The sequence below is a fragment of the Panthera pardus genome, unplaced genomic scaffold (genome assembly GCF_024362965.1).
Source record: "Panthera pardus isolate Hobbes unplaced genomic scaffold, ASM2436296v1 HiC_scaffold_2, whole genome shotgun sequence".
NCBI lineage: Eukaryota > Metazoa > Chordata > Mammalia > Carnivora > Felidae > Panthera > Panthera pardus.
This window is the reverse complement of record NW_026526765.1, coordinates 74,423,714-74,440,189: the sequence shown is the minus strand read 5'-3', so window position 1 is coordinate 74,440,189 and position 16,476 is coordinate 74,423,714.

Genomic DNA, 16,476 nt, shown 5'->3' with positions numbered 1-16,476 from the left:
TTGAACATATTTAACATAAACGATTTAAATTCTTTGCCTAATATTAGGCTTCCTTCCTCAGGAACAAGTTTTAATTGATTGTTTTTTTTCTCCCTGCATAATGGCTATATCATTTTGTTTCTTTTTAAGACTAATTTTTTGCTGTTGTTGAAAACTGAACATTTTAAATAATACAACGTAGCAACTCTGGAAATCATAATACCCCTTCCCTCTACCTTTGGTAGGGTTTATTGTTGTTGCTGTTTTTTAGTGACTTTTCTGAACTAATTCTGTGAAGTCTGCATTCTTCCTTCTGTGTGACCCCTGGAATCTCTGGTCACTTAGCTTATTGTTAGCTAATGTTTAGATAGAGATTTATTAAACACCTCAAACCAATGACTGTCTTTGTCTTTTCTGAGAATGGCTCTGTGGGTGTCTTGAGGTATTATCTTCAACACCCACATAGTCAGTTGAAATATTCCCTAAACCTTCATTTACTGTTTGAACAAAGCTTCAGGTCAACCAGTGATGAGATCTTACAACCTTCTCAGCACTTTTTTGAGCATGTGCAGAGTCCTTGGCAAGTGTACAACCCTATGAATGCACATAGCCTTCTAGATTCTCAGCAATATGTTGGAGTTGGAACTTTACAAAGACCTTATGGGCATCTCATTCTGTAGGTTTTCTTTTTAAGAAAAGGTTTTAGTTTTTGGCTTGCCCCAGTTCTTGTCCACTGTACTAGGGAGCTGCAATGTTAAATAATTACCTGAAATTTTTTCAGCACATTCCCCAGGGGAAAGGCTTTTCACATTGGGTTTGTTCAGAGTGACGTCAAATAAAGGCAATTTTGCAAGTAAGGTCTTGTAAGAATCACCACACAAGCCAAATACTTAGCAATTGTCTGGAAATGAAACTTTGGAGCTGTTCTAACACTGTTCTGTCCCCTCTGTTGGATGACATACTGCTGGTTTTCACTGTGATTGTAGACTGGCGGTTTTCAAGGCTACCACCAAAATGGGGAGTTGGGATTTTAATCAGGACAAGGTAAAATTCCACAAATCTCACTGTTTTTACTGAGATTCAGTTGTTTTTATTCAGAAGTAAACACTTCAAGAATTGCTGCAAGTTTTTGCCTAACTTCCAAAATCCTGAAGATGTTGATTATGACAATATATTATAGATTTATAATTGTTTATACATAGAGGAGAATTTTTCAAGATTCTTACTCTGCCATTTTTATTATTATCATCTGGTTCTCTTGAGAATGTATTTACAAGGAAAATAAGTTTATTTCTTCCTTTATGGATGCAATAACAGATTTTCATTAAGTTTTGAGTCCCTTTGTTTTTTTTATTTTTAATTTTTTTTAATGTTTATTTATTTTTGAGACAGAGAGAGACAGAGCATGAACGGGGGAGGGTCAGAGAGAGAGGGAGACACAGAATCTGAAACAGGCTCCAGGTTCTGAGCCATCAGCACAGAGCCCGACATGGGGCTCGAACTCACGGACCGTGAGATCATGACCCGAGCCGAAGTCGGACGCTTAACCGAATGAGCCACCAAGGCGCCCCCGAGTCCCTTTGTTTTTATCAGCAGCAGGAGGGGCCATGGACAAACAAGATCCAGATCACAATTCACTATCATTGTTCCTGACAATATAACTGGCTCAGCAATCCTTACAACAGGACTCCGTCAGCATTATGAGATAAAAAGAATCAAGTAAATGTCCATTAACCTGAAAGTAGTCTCATAATAACATATAATTGGATATCACATACAAATAATCTAGAAAACCAACATTAATTAGGAAAGCATGGGCTTTAAGACATTGCTAGAAACCAGATTGTACACTCCTGTACGTACTCTGAAATATTTAAGAACATATTAATCATGTTATTTTAAAGCTTGACAGAAGAATGTGGCGTTCCTACCTTTGTATTCTTGGAATAGTCCAAATATAAAAGTGTCATTTTGAAGACATAGGTGGAATTCTAAAGGATAATGGTTGCTTTATATTTATCAATTAAAATTTCTTACTTGAAAATAGAAAATTGTTGCCTCAAGTAGACACTTGCAAGAAAATAAAAATCAGTGGTCTATAAAAGATATTTAAAGAAAACCTAGAATACTTGGCTAGAAAATTTAGAGGTGGAACCAGTGTAATTTAAAAGAGAAAGTGGCTTTTATTAAATGTTTATTGTAGTAAATCTAATAAATATGTTTGTTCTACAAAGAAATCCTAAGTTTAAACAGTTCAATTAAAATTTTCTATCAGGTGATTCATCATGGAATGTCTAGAAAGGAGTCATGTTATATGAAAATTTCAATAGTCATGTATTCAAAAGTGGTATGCTAAATTTTAAGAATGAAGGTAGAAAAAGGTAATCTAAAATTAAAAAAAAAAATTTGCTTTTTTCTTTTGATGAGAACTTTTAAGTTTTACTCTCAACACTTTCAAATATGCACTACAGTATTACTGACTGTAGTTACCATGTTGTGTATTAAGTCCCTGTGACTTATTTATTTGGTATCTTGTGACCCCCTTCACCCATTTTACGCACTCCCCACCTTGCCTGCCCTCTGGCAACTACCATTGTGTTTTGTGTATCTATGAGTTTTATTTTGTTTTCTACATTTTTTTTTTAGATTCCACATATGAGAGATGATGCAGTATTTATCTTTCTGTGTCTGACTCACTTCGTTTAGCATAATACCCTTAAGGTCCCTCCATGTTGCACATAGCAAGATTTCATTCCTTTTTAGGGCTCAGAAGTATCTCAGTCTGTGTGTGTGTGTGTGTGTGTGTGTGTGTGTGTGTGTGTGTGTGTGTATGTGTGTGTGTGTCACATCTTTTTCATCCTTTGATGAACACTCACATTGTTTGCTTATTTTGGCTATGGTAGCCAAGTGCTACAATCGTGCTGCAATTAACATAGGGGTACATACATCTTTTCAGATTTGTGTTTCTATTTTCTTCTGATAAATACTCAGAAGTAAAATTGTTGGATATCATAGTTTTTTTTTGAATTTTCTGAGAAACCTTCACACTGTTTTCCATAGCAGTTGAACCAATTCATATTCCCACTAACAGTGCATAAAGGTTCCTTTCCTAACAAGTCTTGCCAATACTTGTTCTTTCTTGTCTTTTTGATACGAGCCATTCTAACAACATGTGAGAAGCAGTATCTCATTGTGGTTTTGATTTGCATTTCCCTGATGATCAGTAATGTTGAACATCTTTTTATGTGCTGTTAGCCATCTATATATCTTTGAAAAAATGTCTATTAAGGCCCTCTACCCATTTTTAAATCAGATTGTTTGCTTTTTTTTTTTTTTTTGGTTTTGCGTTATATGAGTTCTTTATATATTTGGAATATTAGCTCCTTGTCAGATATATGTTACATATATTCTCCTGTTCATTAGGTTGCCTTTTCATTTTGTTAGTAGTTTCCTTTCTGTGCAGAAGCTTTTAGTTTGATATTCTCACTTGTTTATTTTTGCTTTTGTTGTCTTTGCTTTTGGACACTTTGAACATAATATGCCTTGGTGTGGATGGATCTTCTGGAATTCATCTTTTTCACAACTTTCTTGGCTTTTCGAACCTGGATATCTGTGTTCTTCCCCAGATTAGTGAAGTTGTCAGCTACTGTTTCTTCAGATAATTTTTCTAGCCCTTTCTCCCTTCTCCTTCTGGGATACCTATAAATGCAAATATTATTCTGCTTGATGTCATTTCATAGGTCCCTTAAACTATTAACTTTTGAAAATTCTTTTTTCTTATTGCTGCTGTGTTTGAGTGAATTCCTCTACCCTGTCTTCTAGATCACTGATCCTTTCTTCTGCTTTAGTCTGCTTTTGAATCCATCTAATGTATTTTTCAGTTCATTTATTGTATTTTTCAGCTCTGACTTATGTTTGGTACTTTTTTTAATCTTTTCTGGCTCTTTGTTGAAGTACTTACTGTATCCATCCATTCTTCTCCTGTTTGGTGACCATCTTTATGAGTGTTACTTTGAACTCTTTATCAGGTGAATTTGCTTATCTCCATTTCATTAAGGACTTTTTTTCTCCGCTGAGGTTTTATTTTGTTCTTTCATTTAGAACATATTTTTCTTTATTTCCTCATTTTGCTTAACTCTCTGTTTGTTTATATGTATTAAGGGAGACAGCTCTCTCTCGCAGTCTTGAAGGACTAATTGTCTAGATAAGATGAATCTTATTTTTTAACCTTACCATAGCTGTTTTTTGTCTCTTTAACGTTTGTGGTTGGGTAAGCAGCCTAATTTATCCTTGATATGTCTCAGTTGTTAAGGATGCGCAAAGACCTGTTAGTCTTCCAAAGGGAGGGATCTAATTCAGCACCTAATTTCAGGTTGATTGGAAGCCGGATCATCATGTAGCAGCTTTTATTTTTTTATTTTATTTTATTTTTTTTATTTTTTATTTTTTAATATATGAAATTTACTGTCAAATTGGTTTCCATACAACACCCAGTGCTCATCCCAAAAGGTGCCCTTCTCAATACCCATCACCGACCCTGCCCTCCCTCCCACCCCCCATCAACCCTCAGTTTGTTCTCAGTTTTTAACAGTCTCTTATGCTTTGGCTCTAGCATCAGCAATCAGACAACAAAAGGAAATCAAAGGCATCAAAATTGGCAAAGATGAAGTCAAGCTTTCGCTTTTTGCAGATGACATGATATTATACATGGAAAATCCGATAGACTCCACCAAAAGTCTGCTAGAACTGATACATGAATTCAGCAAAGTTGCAGGATACAAAATCAATGTACAGAAATCAGTTGCATTCTTATACACTAACAATGAAGCAACAGAAAGACAAATAAAGAAACTGATCCCATTCACAATTGCACCAAGAAGCATAAAATACCTAGGAATAAATCTAACCAAAGATGTAAAAGATCTGTATGCTGAAAACTATAGAAAGCTTATGCAGGTAATTGAAGAAGATATAAAGAAATGTAGCAGCTTTTAAAGTATTCAAATCCTGGGGCGCCTGGGGGGCTCAGTCGGTTAAGCGGCCGACTTCAGCTCAGGTCAATGATCTTGCGGTCCGTGAGTTCGAGCCCCGCATCGGGCTCTGTGCTGACGGCTCGGAGCCTGGAGCCTGTTTCAGATTCTGTGTCTCCCTCTCTTTGACCCTCCCCCGTTCATGCTCTGTGTCTCTCTGTCTCAAAAATAAATAAACGTTAAAAAAAAATAAAGTATTTAAATCCCATACAGTCATATGGGACCACAATTGTAAATGCTGCTGGCCTGTGAACTAGGTGATCTGGAGATGGCTCTTGGGTGATGGTTGAAAAATTAGACCTCCAGAGGAATACATAAGCTCCTTTTTGATAGGTGCCAGTGACCTGTAGTGGGGCTGAGGGAATGTGCAAAGATGGTGCCCCTCAGCCTGTGTTCCTTGACATCATCTCTGTACCTTCTAAATGTATAGGAAATTTGAAGTCTGCCCCTCAGACCGAAGCTCCAATACAAATAAATAGGCCTTTTTCATAGAAATACTTGATGTTTCAGCCTGGTATATAGTGCCCTGGGTATGGAAACCTGCCAAGAACTGTTGCTCTGATTGTTAAAGACCCAGGAGAGTGAGGAACATAAGTTCCATGACCAACAGAGCTAGGCAACCAAGAACCATCCCCTGTTTGGACTTCCTGCTTCCACCAGCTTTCCCAGGACTGTTGGAAAGCACAGGGCCAGGGAATGCTTGTTTTTAGTGGGAAAGGACACCATTAAAGTGGAAGAGCACCTGGCTGGGGCACACACAGTGGTGCTGTCAAGGTAAGAGAATACAAATATGGTGTCTGTTAACACCTCCATTCCCAGAGAGGGTTCCAACAAACCCTGTCTCTTCAACAGGTAAGTTTTAATATTATTCAATAAATACCCTTTGCATATAGTCTAGGTGCTTTGCAAACTGCTCCTTTTGTACTGTTACCTGGGGTGTTAATCTGTGTGAAAGCCCTTTAAAAGTATCTCATTTCCCTGTAGTCCTTGGGTCTTCTAGTTGTCTGTCCTTTTGGTTTCCAAAGCCAGACATTTTGGGGGCTCGTCTCTATTTTGTAGGTCCAAAGGGTTAGAGTGCCTGATGTGGGGCACAAACTCCCCGTTCCTCAGTGGGAAACTCTGGATTTGTGTAATTTCCCAAAAAATGGGTTGCTGTGCTGGCAGTTGGGTTTTTGGTGGGACTGCATCTCTGCCTCTCTTGATTTGGCCTTTTTTACCAGTTGTTGTAAAGGAGCTGTTCAGCTAGTTTTCAGGTCTTTTTCATAAGGTTGTTTAATACGTAGCTACAAATTTGGTGTGTCTCTATTAGGAATTTATCAAAAGGATACAGGAGTGCTGATTTGAAGGGGCAGATGCACCTCAATGTTTATAGCAGCACTGTCAACAATAGCCAAACTAAGGAGAGAGCGCAAATATCCGTCAACTGATGATTGGATAAAGAAGATGTGGTGTATATATACACAATGGAATACTACTCAGCGATGAAAAAGAATGAAATCTTTCCATTTGTAACAACATGGTTGGAACTGGAGGGTATTATGCTAAGTGAAATAAAGTCAGTCAAAGACAAATACCATATTATTTCACTATGTGGAATTTGAGAAACTTAACAGATGACCATAGGGGAAGAGAAGGAAAAACAGGATAAAAACAGAGAGGCAGGCCAACCATAAGAGACTTTAAAACAGTGAACAAACTGAGGATTGATGGGGATGGGGGTTGGGAGGGTGGGGAAAATGGGTGATGGGCATTGAGGAGGGCCCATGTTGGGATGAGTGCTGGATGTTGTATGTAAGTGATGAATCATAGGATTCTACTCCTAAAGCCATGATACACTGTATGTTAGCTGACTTGAGAATAAATATAATAAATAATAATAATTATAATAATAATAATAAATAGATATGGCCAAGTAACAAGAGGATTCAGGTTGTTTAAAAAAAAAAGATTTTGTGTGTCTGTGGGAGGAAGTGAGTTCAGAATCTTCCCATGTCAGGATCTTGAAGTGACTTGAGACAAAGTGATGAAGCTTATTCTGAGGATTGTGGCTAGGAAAGCATCATTTATTTTTTTCTTTCTAAATAAATAAAGGCCACTAAGTCATGATTATTTTCAGCTGATTAACTTTATGTTTTGTTTCAAAATTTTATGCCAAATTATTCTACATATAATCTCTAAAGCCCCTCAACTAGTTGTCATTTAAAAGTTATTTGTCAGTTGGCTATTTGAACTTGGAATCCATTTTTTTTTCCTAAAAATAATGTTACAAGTAACTGATCGGTATTAAAGTAGATCACAATTTCTAAAACTAAAATGTGAGATTAATACACAGTAATCATGATAAAGGTATGAGGCCCCAGAACAGTTCGGTTTGATTTAACAGAGGATGAATTTCCTGTTGTATTTCTGGGGCTTGGCCAATCTTGGGGAATCTCAAAAGGAAAATAAAAGTTTGTTTTTAGCAAATACCTATCTTGTTTTATTCCTCCCTTTTAACTTCTTCATAATGTATGTTTTTCATAAATATTCAGAATCTTTAACCATATAATTATAAGTGACTCAAAGCTAACTTACTCTCTGTACATCAAACATGTTCATTTCTTTTGTACTAAAATATGCTAGGTGGTATCTAGAAAGTGATCAGATACCATAGTTCTCACCAAATTATGATTAATATTTATAGTTTTGAATGGTTAAATATGAGAAAGATGCTTTTCTAGTCTAGTTATCTGTTTGCTTAAATTTGTGCTGTTCTGCTAACTAGATGCATGATGTTAGGCAGGTTTCTTTCTATGTGTGAATTTCTCCATATCAAATATCAGATAATAATAATGTTTACCTTAGACGTGTCTACCTTTAGAGCTGCCCCAACTCTAAATAAATCTTTAAATTGTGAAATTCTATTATACCCAAGTACAATAAAATGAAAGTAAGAGGATGGCTAGAAGCAAATTTTGATCAAGAGATAACAAACTTGGATTATTTTTGTCTTAGAGTAATTCTTCTTAGTCTTTCATGACTTCTTTTCTTCCTTGACTCTTCTTAAAAGTTCATTTTATAAATTTTGTTTTATAATTACCTTTTTAAAAGTTTATTTGAAAGAGAACAAGCAAGTGGGGGAGGGTCAGAGAGAGAGAGAGAGAGAGAGAGAGAGAGAGAGAGAGAGAGAGAGAGGAATCCCAGGCAGGCTCTGCATTGTCAACAGCATGGAGTCTATGTGGGGATTAGACTTGTGAATTGTGAGGTTGTGATCTGAGCTGGAATCAAGAGTCAGATGCTTAACTGACTGAGCCACCCAGGCATCCCTCATTTGTAAGTTTTAACAGTAGGTCCTGTATTACTTTCTTGTTACTACTGTAACAAGTAAATTTAGTGGCTTAAAACAACACACATTTATTATCTTACAATTGTAGTGGTCAGAAGTCTACAATTGGGTCTGTGTTCCTTGGCTCATGAGTCTTCCAACAATGTCATTAGCTTCTATTTACCCATCTCCTTATTTTTTTATTTTATTTTATTTTTTTTTTGTCTCCCTCTTATAAGGACCCTAGGGATTAAATTTGGCCAAGCTAGATATTCCAACCAAGATAATATCCCCATCTCTGGATCCTTAAATTAATCACATATGCAGATTTCTTTCTGACATTTAAGGTAACATAATTACGGATCCAGGGGACTAGAATGCAGACATCTTTGTGGGTCCATTTCTCCCTCTACCAAAGTTCTATTAAAGCAGATGAGGAGAAAACAAAATGACTGAAGACTTCATAAATATCTTTTTTTTTAATATGTGACAGATTTACTAATATTCCTTCAGCATTTACTCTGCTAAGTAAATGGGAACCACATTCAAACCAAAGCTTTCTTTTACTCCAAAGCCCTTGCTTTCTCCATGTTAATAATCAACTGTAACTGATTTTTTAAACATACACAAAGCATACCTGTTCTTAATTTTAGACTGTTGTGGTTTATCTATTTATATAGATGGAGATAATTCGTAAAATAAGGTATCATGTAAGAATTATGTGAAAACATACTTTCGAGAGGGTGAAACTGTGTAAGCTCCACTACTAGGAATAGAGTAACCTTGAATAAATAATGCACCATCCCCTCTGATATTCCCACTTCAGTATATGTGAACAATTCAAAACTATTTTCAGTACTCTAAACTCTAGGACAGTAATGATCACACCTATATTACTCAAGTACTTATATCCATAGCCTTGCACAGTAGCTACTCAGTAAGTGTTTGTTGAATTAGTATTTTCTCTCCACCTCATAGGCCATGGCATAATATATTTCTAAGTAATATGAAATGTTTTAATGACAAGTCTTGTACTCTGTACATACTGATATTTCCATTTCACATTGAAATGTCCTAAGGAGTATAATATTACATAAATCTTGGTAGTTAGAGCTGATTGTTCAGTGATATTCCTATTAAGAATTGAAAGTTTGAACAATTAATTGTAAGTCTTTAAAGAATCATGTGAAAATAAAAAGCAACATGTTTTAGTGAGGTTGAAAGTGTGTGAGAAGAAATAGTGAGTGTGAAAAGATGTGAATAAAAGCTGAAGAGAATACCTAATTCCTTTCTAATATACTGTAATGTTGATAAGACTAATCACAAACATATAGTAAGTTTAAAATAGAGACTAGAGCCTGGGTAATATTTGGGAAATGGGGAAAAAGGAACAGAAACATAGTTGAATGGATAAATACACACACACACACACACACACACACACACACACACACACACACAGTAGAATATTACTCAACCACAAAAAGCATGAGATCTTGCCATTTGCAACAACATGGATGGACCTAGAGGATATAATGCTAAGTGAAATAAGTCAGACAAAGTCAGATTCTGTGATTTCACTCATATTTAGAATTTAAGAAACAAAATGAATAAACAGTAGAAAAAAGTGAAAATAGACTTTAAATATAGAGGACAAATTGGTGATTGACACAGAGGTGAGGTAGGTATGGGGGAGGGATAAAATAGATAAAGGGGATTAAGAATACACTTATCTTGATGAGCACTGAGTGTTGTGTAACAATTTTGAATCATTATATTGTACACCTGAAACTAACACTGTATGTTAATTATATTTCAATTAAAAAAAAAAGTAGGAACACATAAGGGGATTATAATAGGGACCGCCTGGGTAATATTTGGGAGTTGGGGGAAAAAGGTGTAGAAATACAGTTTGAATTTTGCCTTAAATCCGTTTTACTGATTGATTTTCTAAGCAGACAGGTACTTTGTGTTTTAAAAAATGAATTTTACATTTACACTATTCCTGCAGTAGTCATAGTAAAATTTTCATTAAAAAGTATGTGCTACTGAATCACATTAACCATGTATTATTCATACAGGAGAACATATTCTAGTTCAGGTCAACTGTCTAGCTGGACCTTTTATAGTTGTGAATTCCATTATGAGAATGCAGCAGTCTATCCTTTGGGGAAGTGAAAAGAAAAAAAAATGATAATTCTTTACAATCCTAAAATGAAATTTGTTGTTTTTTGTAAGAAAGCTGTGTTTGAAGATATTATTCCTTACTTACTTGTCCAAGAGTTAGCCTCAACAGTAATCAGCTAGGGGTAGGATGAGAAAAGTTGAAGTCTCACTTCTCCCGGGAAGAGGCCTGGGCTAAGAACTGGGGAGATTGGAAGCCCTTAGAACCATTTCCAGAGTCTTTAAATGATTGTTTTTTTAGAATAATTTTCACTAGTCCCACCTTGGAGTGGGTCAACAGTTCTCTTCATCCTGTCATACTGAAACTCAGTCCCTTCCTACATATTTCTGTAGATGTGTTCTTGTTAGTTTTAATTGTAAAAATAGCACAAGTGTTTTACAAAACATCTCAACAATATGGAACTTGGTAAAATAATAAAATTAAACTCCCTTCAAGCCAGTTCTGCTCCTTAGTTAAACCATTGCAAGTTAAAGTTAATAATTAACTTTTAAATTAGCATAAAGTGAATTCTACAAGAACAGTTATTTCTTATAAACAGCATGTGACATGTTTGTTTGAACTCTTCTTACATTAATTCCAGAATTGTCCTGTAATCTAACCTGGGCCTCAAGCACAAGAACTGTACCTTGTGCACAGGAATATACCAGTGCTACCTGTCTCTAGCTTTGATTTATTTCCCTAAATTTTTTGAGATCCAGTTACCATTTCTCAGAACTCATTTAACCTGATTCAGGTTAAAAATACTAGCAGTATTTTTTTAATTTTATTTTTTATTTTTTAAAATTTACATCCAAATTAGTTAGCATATAGCATAACAATGGTTTCAGGAGTAGATTCCTTAATGCCCCTTACCCATTTAGCCCATCCCCTTGCCCTCAACACCCCTCCAGTAACCCTCAGTTTGTTCTCCATATATATGAGTCTCTTCTGTTTTGTCCCCCTCCCTGTTTTTATATTATTTTTGTTTCCCTTCCCTTATGTTCATCTGTTTTGTCTCTTAAAGTCCTCATATGAGTGGAGTCATATGATTTTTGTCTTTCTCTGACTAATTTCACTTAGCATAATACCTTCCAGTTCCATCCACGTAGTTGCAGATGGCAAGATTTCATTCTTTTTGATTGCTGAGTGATACTCCATTGTATATATATACATACCACATCTTCTTTATCCATTCATCCATCAATCACCAGCAGTATTTTATATACTTGAACACTCTTTTCCCTTCTGCCCCTCCCCGCCAAATTTTCTGATTTTCCTTCTATTTTTATGGCTGCTCCTTCTTAGTCACCTTTATTGGTAGCTCTTCATTTATCTATAAACTTGAGAGTTCTAAGAGTCCTTTGAATCTCTTTTCTGTCTACACTTAATTCTTTTCTGATTTTCAGTCAGCCTAGTAGATTTAAATGCTGTCTGTACACTGTTGATTCCCAAATGTGCATTGCTAAATTACAAAATAAAGTGCAAAATAAATTCTTCCTAAATTCCAAACATATCTTGGTTGTCTAATGGGCATCTCAAAATTCACATATTCAAAACTGAGTTCCTAATATCATACTTTACCTCAACCTGTTTTTTTTTTTCCCATCCTTCTTTATGTCAGTAAATGGCAACATTGTTCTTCCAGTTATTCAGTTTAGAATTCATGGACTCATCTCATTCCATCATGCCCCATATGTATTCATTTGTTTAGCAAATCCTATTGCCTCATCTTCAAAATTATATTTAAATTGGTGGTCAATCTCATTAATTCCATTGCCAACATTCTGGTGCAAGTTACCATTCTTTCTTTAATTGTATAGACTTTTATATAACTGGGCTCCCAACAGTAAGCAGATGAAATACTCAAATATGATAGTTAATAAGTTTTTTTTCAAAGACATTTTATGTAAGTATGTTAAGAAAATCAGAACCGGAGCTTGTGGCAGCTAGGTTATTTTCATTCCTAAGCTTGGGAGACTAATGTTATGGGTTGAATCATGTCTCCTTGTGGTAAAAAGAAAAAAAAAGATACTGAATTTGTAATCCTTAGTACCTATGAATATGACTTTATTTGGTAGTAACTTCTTTGCAGATAAATAAGTTAGGATGAGGTCATTAGTATGAGTTCTACTCTAGTATGACTGGAATCCTTATAAAAAGGGGAAGTTTGGACACAGAATTGACAAGTACTAAGGAAAGACAACGTAAAGACAGGAGGATGAAATGATTTGCAACCAGAGAATACATGAGGGTACTGCAAATTAGTAGAGGTGTGGAGTAGATTTTCCTTCACAGCCCTCATAAGGAACTAACCCTTCTGACACCTTGATTTTAGGCTTCTGGCCTCAGAAATGTGAGACGATAAATTTTGTTATTTAAGCCACTCAGTTTGTGGTACTTTGTTATGACAGCTGTAGGAAACTAATACAAATGACAAGACTAGGAATAACCTGGAAGTTTGGAAAATTGACTTAATATGGCAGATTTGAAGTTATCAGTGACCTTTCATTGAATAATATAACCAGCCATAGGCAAAGTCGAAATCCAAGGAAATATCTAATGTTACTCTTCCTCTGATCACTTCCTGGGATTTTGCTGATAAAGTACACACAGGTCAGCTTCCTATGGCAGAGAAAAGGGTGAAGAAGGTAGAGAATACAAGCGGAAGGACAAAAGGAGTCTGTCTCGGATAGCTTTCAGCTGCTCTCTCTTTCATCTTCTCTTTCCTCCCAGTACCTACTCTCAACACAGCAGTGAGAGTGTCACCCTTCTACTTAAGAGCACACCATAGAGCGACTGGGTGGCTCAGGCAGTTAAGCATCCAACTCTTGATTTTGGCTCAGGTCATGTTCTCATGGTTCGTGAGATTGAACCTTGTGTCAGACTCTGTGCTGAGAGCACAGGAGCCTGCTTGGGCTTCTCTCCTTCCCTCCCCTGCTCGCATGCTCTCTCTCTGTCAAAATAAATAAATAAACTTAAAAAAAAAAACCCTTCACATCATAAAAAAAAGTCCTTGGAAGGACTGCTAGAGTCACACCTGTGTGGCTGACTGTTATCTCTTACCTCACCTCCTAGTACTCACACTATTGCAGCCAACTTGGTCTTCTCTTTACGTTTACTCTTCCACTGTTTGAAATATTCATCCTGCAGATATCTATGTGACTTCCATTTTCCTTTCATGTAGGACTTTACTCAGTAAGGTTTCCTCATGCCATTCTAACATTTTAAGTCCTTATTCTTCAATCACATTTCCTATTCCCCTTCTGTCTGGTGTTTACCACTATCTAAAAATCTGTACAAATCTTCCTTGATGTCCTCGGCTTACAGTCAGTAGGTTACCTACTGATAAACCCATTGTAAGTTTGAAAATATACTAAGTTGAGAATCCATTTAATACGCCTAACCTACTGAACATCATAGCTTAGTCTCATATACCTTAAATGTGCTTAGAACACTTACATTAGTTACATTAGAACCACAGTTGGGCAAATATATCTAACAGAAAGCCTATTTTATATTAATGTGTTGAATATCTCATGCAATTTATTAAATACTGTACTGAGAATGAAAAAGAGAATGGCTATATGGGTTTCAGAATGGTTGCAAGTATATGGATTGTTTTCTGTCACAGTCATGGGGGCTGACTGGGAGCTGTGGCTCATTACTGTTGCCCACCATAGTGAGAGAGCATCATACCCCTTATCACTAGCCTGGGAAAAGACCAAAATTCAAAATTGGAAATGCATTTTCTATTTAGTGTGTATCACTTCTATACTATTATGAAGTCAAAAAATCTTAAGTTGATGGGCGCCTGGATGGTTCAGTCAGTGATCCTCCAACTCTAGGTTTTGGCTCAGATCATGATCTCACAGCTTTGTGGGTTCGAGCCCCACATCGGGCTCAGTGCTGGCACACAGAGCCTGCTTGGGATTCTCTCTCTCCCTCTGTAGCTGCCCTCCCCCCCACTCATGCTGTCTCTCTCTCTCTCACTCTCAAAATAAATAAATAAACTTAAAAAATTTAAAACAAATCATAAGTTGAACCATCATAAGTCAAGAAACATCTGTATATTTTATGTATTTATGCGGTTTATTGTCTCCCTTCTCCAGTAGCTTGCAAGCTCTTTAGGAAAGGGATATTCATCTATTTTGCTTACTGCTAAACTCCCAGTCCCTAAAATAGTGCCTGATAACAGGTTTTAATGCAGATATGTTGAATGAATGAATATTTTGTATGTTTTTATTTTTTCTATTTTATTTTTCTGTCTTAAGAACCTAATCTTTTCTAGTAGTTTTTAAATTATTTTAAATTTAAAAATGACTTTTTAAATTATTATCATTTGTATTAAGTCTAATATTTCTACCATCATATTTTCTGGTATGAAGAGATTCACTGAGACAGATGGCTTTGTTGTAGCTGATGTTTAATGGCTTGCTAAACACAGAATCTCTAAAATCCAAATACATGTACAAATCCCATGTATGATCTTTCTGATAAGCCTGCAACATTCCTTGATAATAAGCAATGGAACTTTGAAGGGATTTTTTTAAGTTGGGTAATCATTTTGTCTTTGGTCTTTCTTTCCACTTCACCCTACTTAATGTATTGAACTGTGTTCCTTAAGTGTAAGCAACCGTGGCAGGCAGTATTTATTGTTTTGTTGAAAACTATTTTGAAAAATTTGGTGAGGGACAAACATTGCAGTCCAGTATGCATTTCTTTTGGAAGAAGATAATGTAAACAGCCAGTACTGCCAAATTATACTGTCAACTCCATGTATAACTGTAAAGAAAGAATAATGCTATTTTTATTGCTATTCTCTATGTATATCTGATACAATAGATCCTAGGTAAATACATTATTACTAAAAGCCTACAGGAATTTACAATTTGAAATACCACTATTCTTTGCCAGGGTTTTGAACCCCAGTGTAGATTATTATACTGATTTTGTGGCTAATAATCCTTGCTATTTTTTTCTTCTTCCCGGTGTTCTCATTGGCCTTTTGTCTTTTTTATTCTAATACAAATCACTGTCATGTTTTAGAGTCCCTGCCTCTAAAATATAGATCCTTCTAAGTCTCTTACGGTGTATTTGTACAACATTCAGGCTTTACAAGGGTGACAGTGTGTGTTCTTTATTATAGAAGGAGAATCTGAATTAGAAAACACAAAGGAAACAGCTTCTTTAGCTTTTAAGTAAGTTTTTGATGGCTTAAAGTTTACAAAGATTTTATGTTTTCAGTGAAGTCCAAAAAATCTGCTAGGTAATGTGATATTCATACAGAAAACAGAAATCAACTCTTTTTTGGGGGGACAAAAGTTGGTTCCTTTTAACAACATAAAAAGTTAACAGGTCATAGATGCTTATGTTCTTAAATTAAGCTAATTGGCTTTGATAACAGAATAGTGTTCATAATAGTTGTTTTATGAAAGGTACCCTTCTCTGAGGATAAGAAAGAAGTTTTGATTTTTTTTTTTCTTTTTAAGTTTCTCTTCTTTCCCTGACACCAGCCTCCACCAGCTCTCTCAAATTCTAAGTTGCTTCTGTATACATACCCTGGAAAACTTCCTTTATTTCTTTCCTTTGGATAATCGTAAATTCCAAGTGTATGGTTTGCATACTCCCTTTGCCCATTGCCCTTGTTTTTTTTTTAAAGATATGAATTAAAAATTTTCTCAGTTCATCCATAAACTTGAAAGCAATCTACTCACAATTAAGTGAGGGATACTTAAATGTTGTCCCTCAACATCTTTGGCAGGCATATTTGGTTTAGAGAAGACAGGGTGGGGTGCTCAGAATGTTATTTAAATTGAATTCTGAGATAAGATCCTTTTCTGTGGTCTCCAAGGCACAGATGGAAGCACAATCACATATTGAAAACCTTTCCTGGGGCTGTGACCTTGAATGTCTCTTCAAAAAATGAAACAACTAATTTAGAAATGAAATGCAAATGTGATTTGTGATTTTTGTGCCCTATATGCATGCATCTTACAGAA